Genomic DNA, 13,617 nt, shown 5'->3' with positions numbered 1-13,617 from the left:
CACATGAAGACCATTCTTGCTCTTAACACATCTGATGTTTTCAGCTTACCTTTAGAAACATACCATCAAAACCACAAGGCTTGAAATTGGAACTGGGAATCCATCACCTAATGCACACGTGTCAAACACATTCCACCAGAGGGCCGAGTGTCTACAAATTTTCACTCATCCCTTGCACTTGATTGATGAATTAAGGTCACTGATTAGTAAAGAACTCCCCTCACCTGGTTGTCTAGGTCTTAATTGAAAGGAAAAACCATTAGACACTAGGCCCTCCATGGAATGAGTTTGACATCCCTGATCTAATGGTAGCCATAATGTCTGTCTTTACTGAAGACTGAAAGCCTGCCCAATGGCTTCTTACAAGGAGCCTTTTAGTCCTGCAGCATTTAACACCACAAATGGAGAAAACGCTCTGTCTGTTATTTTCTGCTTCTTTGGACTGGGCGTGAAGACGGTGGAAGGAACTATTGAAGTAGTGAGAGGGTAAATTGAAAAGTCTGGTGTTTGATGTGTTTCTGTCTGTGCTTTTCGTCATTTGCTTGGAAGAGTTTGCAAATTGCGAGCACTGTTGTTTGAGCATGGCTACTTGAGTTTCTCAGCTGTAATCTTCACAAATGTCCTTGTGGGGGAAGTTTAAATCCACTTCTTTGCCCTTCGGCTATCTCCAAATAAAAACAAAGGACTGTGTTGGAATATGTCATCAATCTGCATTGGAACATGCAGTCCTCTGATATGTTTTTTACTATAATTATTTTTGTGTGACGCCAACATATAGCAATTCATTCATACATTGGTATATGGCTTAACTGAAATGTCACAGTGGTATGACAGAGGATGTTAAACTGTGTTACGAAAGCCAGTAGAAATGCTCTCTGTCATGTTGATTTTCATGAGCTCTTTTCATGAGGTCTCGAGAGAACTATATGTGTCTTTTTGTCTGCAGCGTATTTACATCAAATTATATCTCTGTCTCTCTGCATGCCTGCCTCTTTGTGTACTTAATGTAAACTCTATATCACCTATTCTTCCAATGATGCCAAGGATGGCCTTTTCCCTTCATATTATCTAAAAAAAACTATGAACCTTTGTTTGGAAGCATTCCCAGATGAGAAACAAAGTAAAAAAATCTAATTCCCATTATCGAATATCATCAACTGCATGCAAATGTAGTTTATACTTGACAAATACACTCTCGCCTGCACACACATTATCTAATCGCACTGGCAATTGAGCTTATTTATTACGATGCTCAATTGACCATTTGCACCTCTATTCTCTATAGCGTTCCCTGTTTCCCAACATTTTAGTTGTATCCCTGGACAAGCACACCTGATTCAACTTGTCAGCTAATCATCAAGCCCTCAGTAAGTTGAATTAGGTGAGTTTGTCCTGTTGGAGGTGAGTTTGTCCTGTTGGAGGTGGTTGAGGACTGGAGTTGGGAACCACTGCTGTGTTCTTATTGGCCTCCAACTACTGTACTACCCATCTGTGATGTATAGATCTCCAGAGCTCATAATGGAACATGCATCACCTCTATCCCCTGCTCATTGGACCATTGCTCTGTCTACACAGACCCTTTAAATAATGCAACCAGCCAACATAATGAATCTCCTTTACATTCCATATGATTTTTTTAACATCAATAAATGTTTCTTGTACACTGGTAATACCTAATGGTGCACATAATTATTTATGCCGTTGGTGGTAAAATCCTTCTGATTTTACAGTGTAATGACAGTAGTCTGTTTTATGTAAGGTAGGTCTCAATAATGTAGTGGACTCTTTTCTTCAACTACATCTCCCACAAACCCCAGCTTTACAGGCCACGTGACCAGATTTGTGCTTATGAGTCAAATAAAACGTTCAAAAGCAAAATTCCTATTTTTTTCCATCTATTTTCCCTCTCACTGTCCTATTAAAGGGATAATTCCAGATTTTGGCAATAAAGCCCTATATCTAATTCCCCAGAGCCTGATGAACACGTGGATACCATTTTGGATAGACGTGGATACCAAGTTGTGTTCTAGCGTTAGCGCAATTGCTAACTAGCATTAATGCATAGCTGTTCCAATAGACTTCCAGTAATTGCGCTAACGCTAGTCAGCCATGGCCCTCAAAACTACATGTAACTTATTTCCTACTGGATGCAGAGACTTAACAATGGTATCTATGAGTTCATCTGACTCTGGCCAAATAATCCCAGAGTATCCCTTTAACCTGCCACACACACACGTTGTGTCCCTGTATGCCAGCCCTCATCATGGCTCTGTGTGCTGAGTGGTGCCCTAGGTTAGGACCGCTCTCTTCGTCAGATATTTTAGATAATTGAACAAATTATGCACGGCTTGTTGTGCTGTGTTCAGGTCAACGTGGCTCCTAGCATTAAGTGCTTGCCCTTGTGTCTCTTTATTAACTGTAAAAGTTGTTGCATTTCTGTTTCCCTGTTTAGGCATCATTAGTCATCTACCCTAGGCTACAGTTCCCACCAGCAAACCCAACATCCACAGGAAAAACAGCAGTAATAGGAGTGTGTGTGTGTGTGCCTCAGTCCCTGAATATGTGTGTGCCTCAGTCCCTGAATATGTCCGTGCATGCATTTGTGTAGCTGTGGTTCTGTGCAGTGATTTTGTTTCTGTGGAATACACTGGGTGGCAATGTTATGTCTTTTTTTATGTATGATTTAATTCCACATGAGAAAGAGATGAGAGTTCATACACAGGTCGTCATATTTCAGAGCAGACACATAATCATTCAGTACATTATCATTCAACACAGTATCGTCCAATGCATTATCATATCTCTGCAACTGCCATGTAAAGCCGAGAGACCAGACTGTAATGGAATGAAATTAAATGAAACAAATCATATACAATTTATCAGTGTTATCAACATTACAAGTCCCCAAATCCCTTTCTCCCTCCTTCTTTGCCTTGCTCTTTTATTTCCCCAGAGTTGGTCTTGATATCATTTTTATTTCACTGATGGCCAAGTTCATATTCAGAGAAGTATCTTCCATTAGATCTGTGCATTAACTTGAGTGCATGGGGGGAGACGTATGGTGAGAGAGAGATACTGAGAGACAGGATGAAATATAGGAAGGGCGAGAGAAAGACATAAAGAGAGAGGGAAATCAAAGAAAAAGAGACATAGAGGGAAAGAGGAAGTGAGAGAGAGGGGGAGAGCAAGGAACTAGGATGAAAATTGTTGACTTCAAAGTTGGCCAAGCACACATTATAGCACAAACTAAGATAAAAGAAAAGCAAACTTTCTCTCTTTATTTCTGGGTTTGCAGAGGGTCAGTGGAGTCAATGTTTTATGCAGCAGAGATTGGCTAGTGCAGCGAACCCTCTTAGAAGCATACAGGCACACAGCACTGCTCACCGTATGACAGTGGTGGCTACGTCTCAAATGGGCTCTGGTCAAAAGTAGTGCACTATATAGCGAATAAGGTGTCATTTGGGACACTACACAGTCATGCAGAGTACTGTAATGGCTTGTCCTACTGTGGGACGATTTTAGGCACAGAGGGGAGATGGATTTTCATAGTGTATGCTGTTATATCCACTCATTGGGTTGCTGAAATTTATTTGGATTAGATTATCACACTATATCTAATTGTGCAGTTGAGCTGTAGTCTTTATGTCAGATTGGCAAGACAGAATCATCGTTTCCATGACTGCAGTGAATCATCGTTTGTATGACTGCAGTGAATTGTTTTTTACATGACTGCAGTGAATCGTTGTTTGCATGACTGCAGTGAATCATCGTTTTCATGACTGCAGTGAATCGTCGTTTGCACGACTGCAGTGAATCGTCGTTTGCACGACTGCAGTGAATCGTTGTTTGCATGACTGCAGTGAATCGTCGTTTCCTGACTGCAGTGAATCGTCGTTTGCCTGACTGCAGTGAATCGTCGTTTGCCTGACTGCAGTGAATCGTCGTTTCCATGACTGCAGTGAATCGTCGTTTCCATGACTGCAGTGAATCGTCGTTTCCATGACCGCAGTGAATTATCGTTTCCATGACCGCAGTGAATTATCATTTCCATGACTGCAGTGAATTATCATTTCCATGACTGCAGTGAATCATCGTTTCCATGACTGCAGTGAATCATCGTTTCCATGACTGCAGTGAATCATCGTTTCCATGACTGCAGTGCCGCCGGAAAAAGTGTGGCAAGGCGGTATTTGCCGCAGACTTTTCAATCATGTGTGGCAGTGCCAAATCACTTTTGATTTAGTTCAATAAAATGTCAAAGCAAAGCGTTAAAGCTGCAATATGTAACTTTTTGGGCGATCCGGTTATTGAAAGGATATTTCAGTGCTTTCAATGGTACAATGATTCTTTACACTATACTTGCTTGTTTTGTCACAAAAACTGAAATGGGGTGAACTATTAGAATTTAATCAACCAGGAAATGCCGGAACAGTTTCTGCATATTGCACACAAAAATAGGGGCAAAGTGCTGTTTTTTTTACCGATTTGCATCATGATTTGTCAACTCGTGCACAATTTCTCTGCCCTTCACATCAGAGTGCTGCTGCAGAATCGTTGCGTCTTGACCAATCAGATTCACAGAAATCGTAGGTCGTGTGGGCCGGGCAAAACGCACAAAGCTAAAGACGTGCTCTCCACTTTCCTCCGGTATTTCTTAAACAAAGTGATAATGTTGTGTATTTATAGCCTATTTGTTTGTGAGAAAATGTGAACAGGATCAAGTTTGGTTTATATTCAAACTTGGGCCGAGTAGGCTACCTAGACTTCTTCAATTAACTGGAATGAATCAATGAACACAATAGCTGTCATAGACTGTGAGAACATTTTTAATTAGGCCTACAGTTGCATAGGGAAGTACTACACAATGCAAACCTGCATAAAGCAAGCTCAGCCCTGTGAGTTTTATTGTCCAATCATATGTTTTATAACTCATCTCATGCTAATCTTCACATTTTGCCATGAGGATTACAGGAAATCTAGCAGTTTTAAAGCCAATTTCCTGATATTCTACAGATTTTGCCACTGCTTATGATGTGTTCATATGCTATCTGGGGGGCCTCCAACTGAAAAACTGAGGGACGTGCCCTTTGTGCCCATTCGGTAATAATCCGTCCCTGCACACCATTCTGGGACCTGTGATGCCACCTCTGTATGACTGGCAAGATCTTGTTGACACTGTCCAGTGTTTATAGAATTTTCAAGTGAACTTTCATTTACATTTTACATTTACATTTAAGTCATTTAGCAGACGCTCTTATCCAGAGCGACTTACAAATTGGTGCATTCACCTTATGATATCCAGTGGAACAACCACTTTACAATAGTGCATCTAACTCTTTTAAGGGGGGGGCGTTAGAAGGATTACTTTATCCTATCCTAGGTATTCCTTAAAGAGGTGGGGTTTCAGGTGTCTCCGGAAGGTGGTGATTAACTCCGCTGACCTGGCGTCGTGAGGGAGTTTGTTCCACCATTGGGGTGCCAGAGCAGCGAACAGTTTTGACTGGGCTGAGCGGGAACTGTACTTCCTCAGAGGTAGGGAGGCGAGCAGGCCAGAGGTGGATGAACGCAGTGCCCTTGTTTGGGTGTAGGGCCTGATCAGAGCCTGAAGGTACGGAGGTGCCGTTCCCCTCACAGCTCCGTAGGCAAGCACCATGGTCTTGTAGCGGATGCGAGCTTCAACTGGAAGCCAGTGGAGAGAGCGGAGGAGCGGGGTGACGTGAGAGAACTTGGGAAAGTTGAACACCAGACGGGCTGCGGCGTTCTGGATGAGTTGTAGGGGTTTAATGGCACAGGCAGGGAGCCCAGCCAACAGCGAGTTGCAGTAATCCAGACGGGAGATGACAAGTGCCTGTTACATAACTTTACATAACTTTCCAAAAATGTCCAGGTTTACCAGAAATCTTGGTCGGAATATTCCCTGATTCCAGGGATCTCTCAACCTGAATTTCTTACCGGAATTTTGCTAGATTATGAGGACAGAGGGAGTGATGTGTGGGAGTGTTGAAAGGCATCATCAGTCATGAAGTAGTGCCAGAATAGTGAGTCACTGACATGGAAATACATCTAAACTACTCTCCTGCTATCCAACATTCTATTCTGCTATCCAACAAACAGGAGAGAGATATTTATGGTGTTGCTATGTTGTTTACACTGAAGTTCAGTAATGTATAGTTGCTATGCTCCTCGTTTCGTCATGTTGCAAAGCATGTTATTATGGGACAACCCTAATTTCTGAGCAATTGGAAGTTGTGTTGTATATTGTGTAGCTACAGTAACACTGTGTACCATTGCTGAATGGCTAAGCCTGGCTTACACACAAAGTTGGTATGAACTGTATGTATGTTGTAATGGTATGTTGCATAGTTCTAACACAGTGTACCAAACTTAAGGTAGCCATATGTTCAGGGCCTTGCACAGACCTTTTGGGGGGCATGTGCTCAAACCAAAAAAAAGGGCACCCCCCCAAAAAACAGACTTGTTGAGCAATTATTACAAGAAAAGGCAAAAGCAGCGCAATCTGATGAGTAAAGTATTTGGCTAAACTTTTTTACATTACGTTACGTTATTTTGAACTGGAATAAATGCTGAAAGTCATTCATGTTAGCAGCCAATATCAACTAGGAATATTTCATGTCACTTCAATGGAGTCCAAAGCCAGCAGAATCATACGGCCTACATGTAGCAGAGGTTGCTGGATGGGATGGAAAGCATGTTGTCTGCACCGCATCATCACATTGAGGGCAGCCTGCCTGCAGAGTGTTCCTTCCCAGCCGGGTAGCCCTGTTCTTCCTCACAAATATTGTGATAAATTCGCCGGAATATGTTACATCTTCATCCCACAATGTTGAAGGCAGTGTGATGTTACAGCTGCCATTAGCCCCCCCAAACTAGGCCCATCTGAATTACCAATCAAATCGCCTGGTAAGTTAGCCTATTATTGTTCTAGTAAAGATGAGTCCGTAGTAAATTGCTAAACTGTATTTTATATGGATGATAAACGCAGGCCTAATGTGTTTTTTCCAGGAAAAGCTGGAGTAAATGAAACTAGTTCTTTCTGCTCACTAATCTAGATATGCGTTCCCACCTTTGCGCTCCAATGACTGGTCATTTGTCAACAATTAAGACACATTCTGAAGCATAGATGAGAATTTAACCACGACTTGCAGGCACGTGCATTTACATGTTTCTATGTGGTAGACAATCATAAAGGACCTCACAAAAGTTTGCCTAGATAATGCTGTAGGGGTTCAGAGGGATGGAGGACGGAAGGATGAAACGGCTGTTGGTTTAGAGGCAATTAGAAGGCTGTCTTTGTGTGTAGGGCTCTCTGCCTGACTAAAAGCATTACTGTAACCATGGAGCCAGTTTATTATTACTTCCAATCTATCTCTCTCTCTCTTTCTCTCTCTCTCTCTCTGTATGTCTTACTCTTTTTATCCCTCCCTTCCTCCCTGTCTCTATCTCTCTTGCTCTCTCTCTTTCTTCCCCTCCCTCTTTCCCTCCCTCTCGTTCCCTTGCCATCCACTATTTTTCTCCCCCATTGCTACGCACACCCCTTCCATCCCTTTCTCTCCCTCTCTCTGTACCATGTCATTTTGTCAGCATCATAATGCATTGTGATTTCAGAGAATTACACATCTCCTACCCTGTAATTTCTGATCTACATCACCTGCAGTCCGGTATTTTCAAACCACTCATTGCACACACAGTAAACTCATACACACACACACACACACACACACACACACACACACACACACACACACAGCCATTTCACTGCTCAGGCTTTTGCCAAACAACACAGTCAAAATGTAGGATCAGTGCGGAGATCCTGTGAGACAGTAAAGCCTGGAATGTCTCTAGAATGTTTCTGTTAACATCTTTCTCTTATAGTGTCCACTGTCCACCACCTCTCTCTGTTTCTTTCTTTCTCTCTCTCTCTCTCTCTCTCTGTTTCTCTCTCTCTCCCCCTCTAGTCTGAAATTGTTTAAAAGTTACAGCCCCCCCGTTCTCCATACATTTACAACCTGCTCCTATTCCAGTCCTGCTCAACCCTTCCTATTTTGTCATAATTCCATGGCCATGCTTGAGGTACCACTGTCCCCTCTGATTCCTTCTCTGACTCTTTCATAATTGGTGTGTGTCTGTGTTCGTGTTCATGTGTGTGTGAGCTGACACGGGGAGTGTGTCATTCGGCAGCCCGACGCTTGTGACCTCATTCTGTCACAGTGCCACCGTGTCCACCCCACGAGAACCCCTGTCAGTATGACTCACACACAAACACAGACACACTCACACAAATGCACGCCCACAGAAATACTTGCACAAACTCACTCACCTACACACACATACAGTACCTACGGACGCATGCATGTACTAATGAATGCACACATTCACACACACACACACAGATGCACACACACGTGTAAACATACCTAAGGATGCTTACATGTACGAACACACACACCTGCACCACCTCCAACCCAGTCACCCTGAAAACTCTGCTCTCCTATTGTACATGTCTTAAAGGTGCTACACATAGTAGTTTTTGTTCAATTTTTGCTTTCTAATTTCAGAAAATGTCAATAATATATCTGCGGTATTAGTGGAATGATAGTGTTTCACAGAATGACTTACCCGCCAGTGTTGTGGTTGGCTGTGATATTCGCCTATTGATTTATCCCGTAGGAGCGGCATCTGTTGTCAAATTGGGAAAGCTGTTCTGACTTTGTGGTTGTGTTATCTAGTGGAAATCGCTCTTTCATTTCCTGGTTACTAAAATACTACGCTGGTCGCTCAGTTTCAGTTTGTGAGAAAACAAGCAATGAATAGTGTAGGGAATCATTGTGCCATATAAATAGCTGTGAAATATATATTCAATACCCAATATATATATATATATATATATATTGTATATATTTCACAGCAATTTAGATGGTACTTGCCCTTTGTAAGAAGCTATTTGTTTTTTTTACCATTTTAATTAAAAACCAGGTTCAGTGCATTCAGAAAGTATTCAGACCCCTTCCCTTTTTCCACATTTTGTTACGTTACAGCCTTATTCTAAAATGGAATAAAATAAATATAAGCTCCCACAGTTGACAGTGCATGTCAGAGCAAAAACCAAGCCATGAGGTCGAAGGAATTGTCCGTAGAGCTCCGAGATAGAATTGTGTCGAGGCACAGATCTGGAGAAGGGTACCAAAAAATGTCTGCAGCACTGAAGGTCTCCAAGAACACAGTGGCCAACATTCTTAAATGGAAGAGGTCTGGAACCACCAAGACTTCCTAGAGCTGGCCGCTAGGCCGAACTGAGAAATCGGGGGAGAAGGTCCTTGGTCAGAGAGGTGTCACTCTCACAGAGCTCCAGAGTTCCTCTGCGGACACGGGAGAACATTCCAGAAGGACAGCCATCTCTGCAGCACTCCACCAATCAGGCCTTTATGGTAGAGTGGCCAGATGGAAGCTACTCCTCAGTAAAAGGCATATGAACACCCGCTTGGAGTTTGCCAAAAGGCACCTAAATTGACTCTCAGAACATGAGAAACAACATTCTCTGGTCTGATGAAATGAAGATGGAACACTTTGGCCTGAATGCCAAGTGTAACATCTGGAGGAAATCTGACACCATCCCTGTGGGGATGTTTTTCAGCAGCATGGACTGGGAGACTCTTCAGGATGGAAGGAAAGATGAACGGAGCAAAGTGCAGAGAGATCCTTGATGAAAACCTGCTCCAGAGCGCTCAGGACCTCAGACTGGGGCCAAAGTTCACCTTCCAACAGGACAACGACCCTAAGCACACAGCCAAGGCAACGCAGGAGTGGCTTCGTGTTAAGTCTCTTAACATCCTTGAGTGGCCCAGCCAGAGCCCGGACTTCAACCCGATCAAACATCTTTAGAGAGACCTGAAAATAGCTGTTCAGCGACACTCCCCATTCAACCTGACAGACCTTGAGAGGATCTGCAGAGAAGAATGGGATAAACTCCCCAAATACAAGTGAGCTGGGCTTGTAGTGTAATAACCAAGAAGACTCGAGGCAGTAATCGCTGCCAAACTATTTAATAAAGTACTGAGTAAAGGGTCTGAATACTTATGTAATTGTGATATTTAAGTGTTTTTTATTTTTATAAATTTGCAAACATTTCTATAAACCTGTTATTGCTTTGTCATTCTGGGGTATTGTGTGTAGACTGAGAAGAAAAAAAACGATTTAATCAATTTTAGAAAAAGGCTGTAATGTAACAAAATGTGTGAAAAGTCAAGGTGTCTTAAGAAATGATATGATATTGAGATAAAATAAATAATGCTTTGAACATTTAAGCTGTCTGTTTTAGTCTGTCTTTAAGCTGTCTGATATTAGCTGATGTAAGAAGGGCTATATAAATACATTTGATTTGATTTAGTCTGCCTTGAAGCTGTCTGTTTTAGTCTCTTTAAGCTGTCTGTTTTAGTCTGTCTTTAAGCTGTCTGCTTCAGTCTGTCTTTAATCTGTCTGCTTCAGTCTGTCTTTAAGCAGTCTGTTTTAGTCTGTCTTTAAACTGTCTGTTTTAGTCTGTCTTTAAGCTGTCTGCTTCAGTCTGTCTTTAAGCTGTCTGCTTTAGTCTGTCTTTAAGCTGTCTGCTTCAGTCTGTCTTTAAGCTGTCTGCTTCAGTCTGTCTTTAAGCTGTCTGCTTCAGTCTGTCTTTAAGCTGTCTGCTTCAGTCTGTCTTTAAGCTGTCTGCTTCAGTCTGTCTTTAAGCTGTCAGTTTTAGTCTGTCTTTAAACTGTCTGTTTTAGTCTGTCTTTAAGCTGTCTGCTTCAGTCTGTCTTTAAGCTGTCTGCTTCAGTCTGTCTTTAAGCTGTCTGCTTCAGTCTGTCTTTAAGCTGTCTGCTTCAGTCTGTCTTTAAGCTGTCTGTTTTAGTCTGTCTTTAAGCTGTCTGTTTTAGTCTGTCTTTAAGCTGTCTGCTTTAGTCTGTCTTTAAGCTGCCTGTTGTAGTTTGGCTTTAAGCTGTTTGTTTTAGTCTGTTTTAAACTGTCAGTTTTAGTCTGTCTTTAAGCTGTCTTTAAGCTGTCTGTTTTTGCCTGTCTTTCAGCTGTCATTTCTAGTCTGTCTTGCCAGCTGGGGCAAAATGCTGCTTGTGGTATTGTTTTGTTAGAGAGGGATATGGTAGTAGGCAGGGCTATTGGATTTGGATCGCAGGGTAAAAGGGAGAAGCAGACTTGATTGTTTTTTCATTTCCTTTTACTGTTATTGTTGTCAAAATGACTGTCTAAAATAAGTGTGTGTGTATGACTTCTTCATAGAAGCGCTCAATTATATCCAGATATACATCACCGCTACACTACACCTCACACACTAGCGTTAATGGTGCCTTAAATGTGTGTGTGTGTGTGTGTGTTTTCCCTTATCCTTATAAACATATTCATAGAAGCCCTCAATTATATTCAGATATACTTTACCACTATACTACACACACCAACGTTAATGGTGCCTTCTGGCTAGGACTGTGTGCTCAGTACTCTGAAGAACAAATTCACCCTGAGAGAGGGAAGAGAAAGACATTTTAAGCCACTCTACATCCATCCATCCATTCCAATCCTCTGCAGGCTGTACTCTCATCAAAAACAAGAGGAAAGGGAACTCAACTTACTCAGCCATGACCCTGGCCCCTCCAACTAAACTCAAACATTTTCTCTGTTTGTCTCTCTTTAGGCCGGTTATGATGGATGTTGTGTTGATGTTGTTGGATTTTGTAGACATTAAAAGAAATACATGGTGAAGAGTAAATATCAGGCAAGAACTACCTGGGTCAAAGTAACTTTACGGGATTCATATTGTTTAGCAACTTTTCCTTCAATGATGACATGGAGTCAGTGCACTTTTGAGTTTCTATACCAGATCTCAATAGGAGGCTTTCTAGTTGATGCAACCCAAGCCTGCACTGACAGTTGTGAAAACTTTAGATCCCTATAGCACATACAAACATAGACACACACACACACACCTGTCGACCTGTGTGTATATGCACAACAGAGTGGACAGGGAGGCATGGGGTGATGCTCTAATCTGCTCCAGTTATTAAAACCGGAGTTGGCAGAATGATCAAAGACGGAAATCTTCAACATTGCCTGGCCATCTGTTATACTGCATCACCTGCTGTCAAGATCAACCCTGAATCTGGCTATCCTTCAGCGTGTGTTTGTGTGTTGCATGCTTCATTGGAGATGGATTGATATGGCTTGTAGTTGGCATATTTTAGGAAATGCATGCAGCGCAGAGAGGTGTGTTAGAAAAAGTGAGACTAGGGGCCTCCCGAGGTGCACAGCGGTCTGAGGCACTGCATCACAGTGCTTGAGGTGTTACTACAGACCCTGATTCGATCCCAGGCTGTGTCACTGCCGGCCGTGACCGGGAGACCCATGAGGCGGCGCACAATTGGCCCTGAGTTGTCCGGGTTAGGAGAGGGTTTGGCCGTACGAGATGTCCATGTCCCATCAGGATCCCATCGTGCGGCTGGCTTCTGGGTTAAGCGAGCGGTGTGTCAAGAAGCAGTGCGGTTTGGCAGGGTCATGTTTTGGAGGACACATGGCTCTCGACCTTTGCCTCACCCGAGTCCGTACGGGAGTTGCAGCGATGGGACAAGACGGTAACTACCAATTAGATATCACAAAATTGGGGAGAAAAACAGGTAAAAGTCCAAAAATGATATGTATATAATACCGGTCAAAAGTTTTGGAGCACCAACTCATTCAAGAGCTTCTTTATTTTTACTATTTTCTACATTGTAGAATAATAGTGAAGACCTCAAAGCTATGAAATAACACATATGGAATTATGAAGTAAACAAAAAAGCGTTAGTTAAATCAAAATATATTTTCTATTTGAGTAACCAGCCGTTGCCTTGATGACAGCTTTGCACACTCTTTATTTAATTTTTTTACAGAGGGTTGATCAGCTTTAATATTGCGGATAGATTGTTGCTTCCATCAATGTAATTGTCAGCAACATTTGGAGGTAATATATATACTGTATATACACTGCTCAAAAAAATAAAGGGAAACACTTAAACAACACAATGTAACTCCAAGTCAATCACACTTCTGTGAAATCAAACTGTCCACTTAGGAAGCAACACTGATTGACAATACATTTCACATGCTGTTGTGCAAATGGAATAGACAAAAGGTGGAAATTATAGGCAATTAGCAAGACACCCCCAATAAAGGAGTGGTTCTGCAGGTGGTGACCACAGACCACTTCTCAGTTCCTATGCTTCCTGGCTGATGTTTTGGTCACTTTTGAATGCTGGCGGTGCTTTCACTCTAGTGGTAGCATGAGACGGAGTCTACAACCCACACAAGTGGCTCAGGTAGTGCAGCTCATCCAGGATAACATCAATGCATCAACATCAATATAATTTCCACCTTTTGTCTATTCCATTTGCACAACAGCATGTGAAATGTATTGTCAATCAGTGTTGCTTCCTAAGTGGACAGTTTGATTTCACAGAAGTGTGATTGACTTGGAGTTACATTGTGTTGTTTAAGTGTTTCCCTTTATTTTTTTGAGCAGTGTATATAAACATTCATAGATATACACATATATATAAATACATACACATTCATATATACATA

General features: G+C 42.1%; 1 long non-coding RNA gene across 1 annotated transcript; it reads left to right on the top strand.

Annotated features, from left to right (window-relative positions):
* The first annotated feature begins 268 nt into the window (after positions 1-268).
* LOC139554364 (uncharacterized) lies at positions 269-2,875 on the top strand. Its single transcript, XR_011670818.1, has 2 exons — positions 269-486; positions 2,453-2,875. It is a non-coding gene; the product is annotated as an uncharacterized lncRNA (long non-coding RNA).
* Positions 2,876-13,617: the final 10,742 nt, after the last annotated feature.

Source organism: Salvelinus alpinus, chromosome 26 (assembly GCF_045679555.1).
Source record: "Salvelinus alpinus chromosome 26, SLU_Salpinus.1, whole genome shotgun sequence".
Taxonomy (NCBI): domain Eukaryota; kingdom Metazoa; phylum Chordata; class Actinopteri; order Salmoniformes; family Salmonidae; genus Salvelinus; species Salvelinus alpinus.
This window is presented reverse-complemented; position numbering and strand designations above follow the sequence as displayed.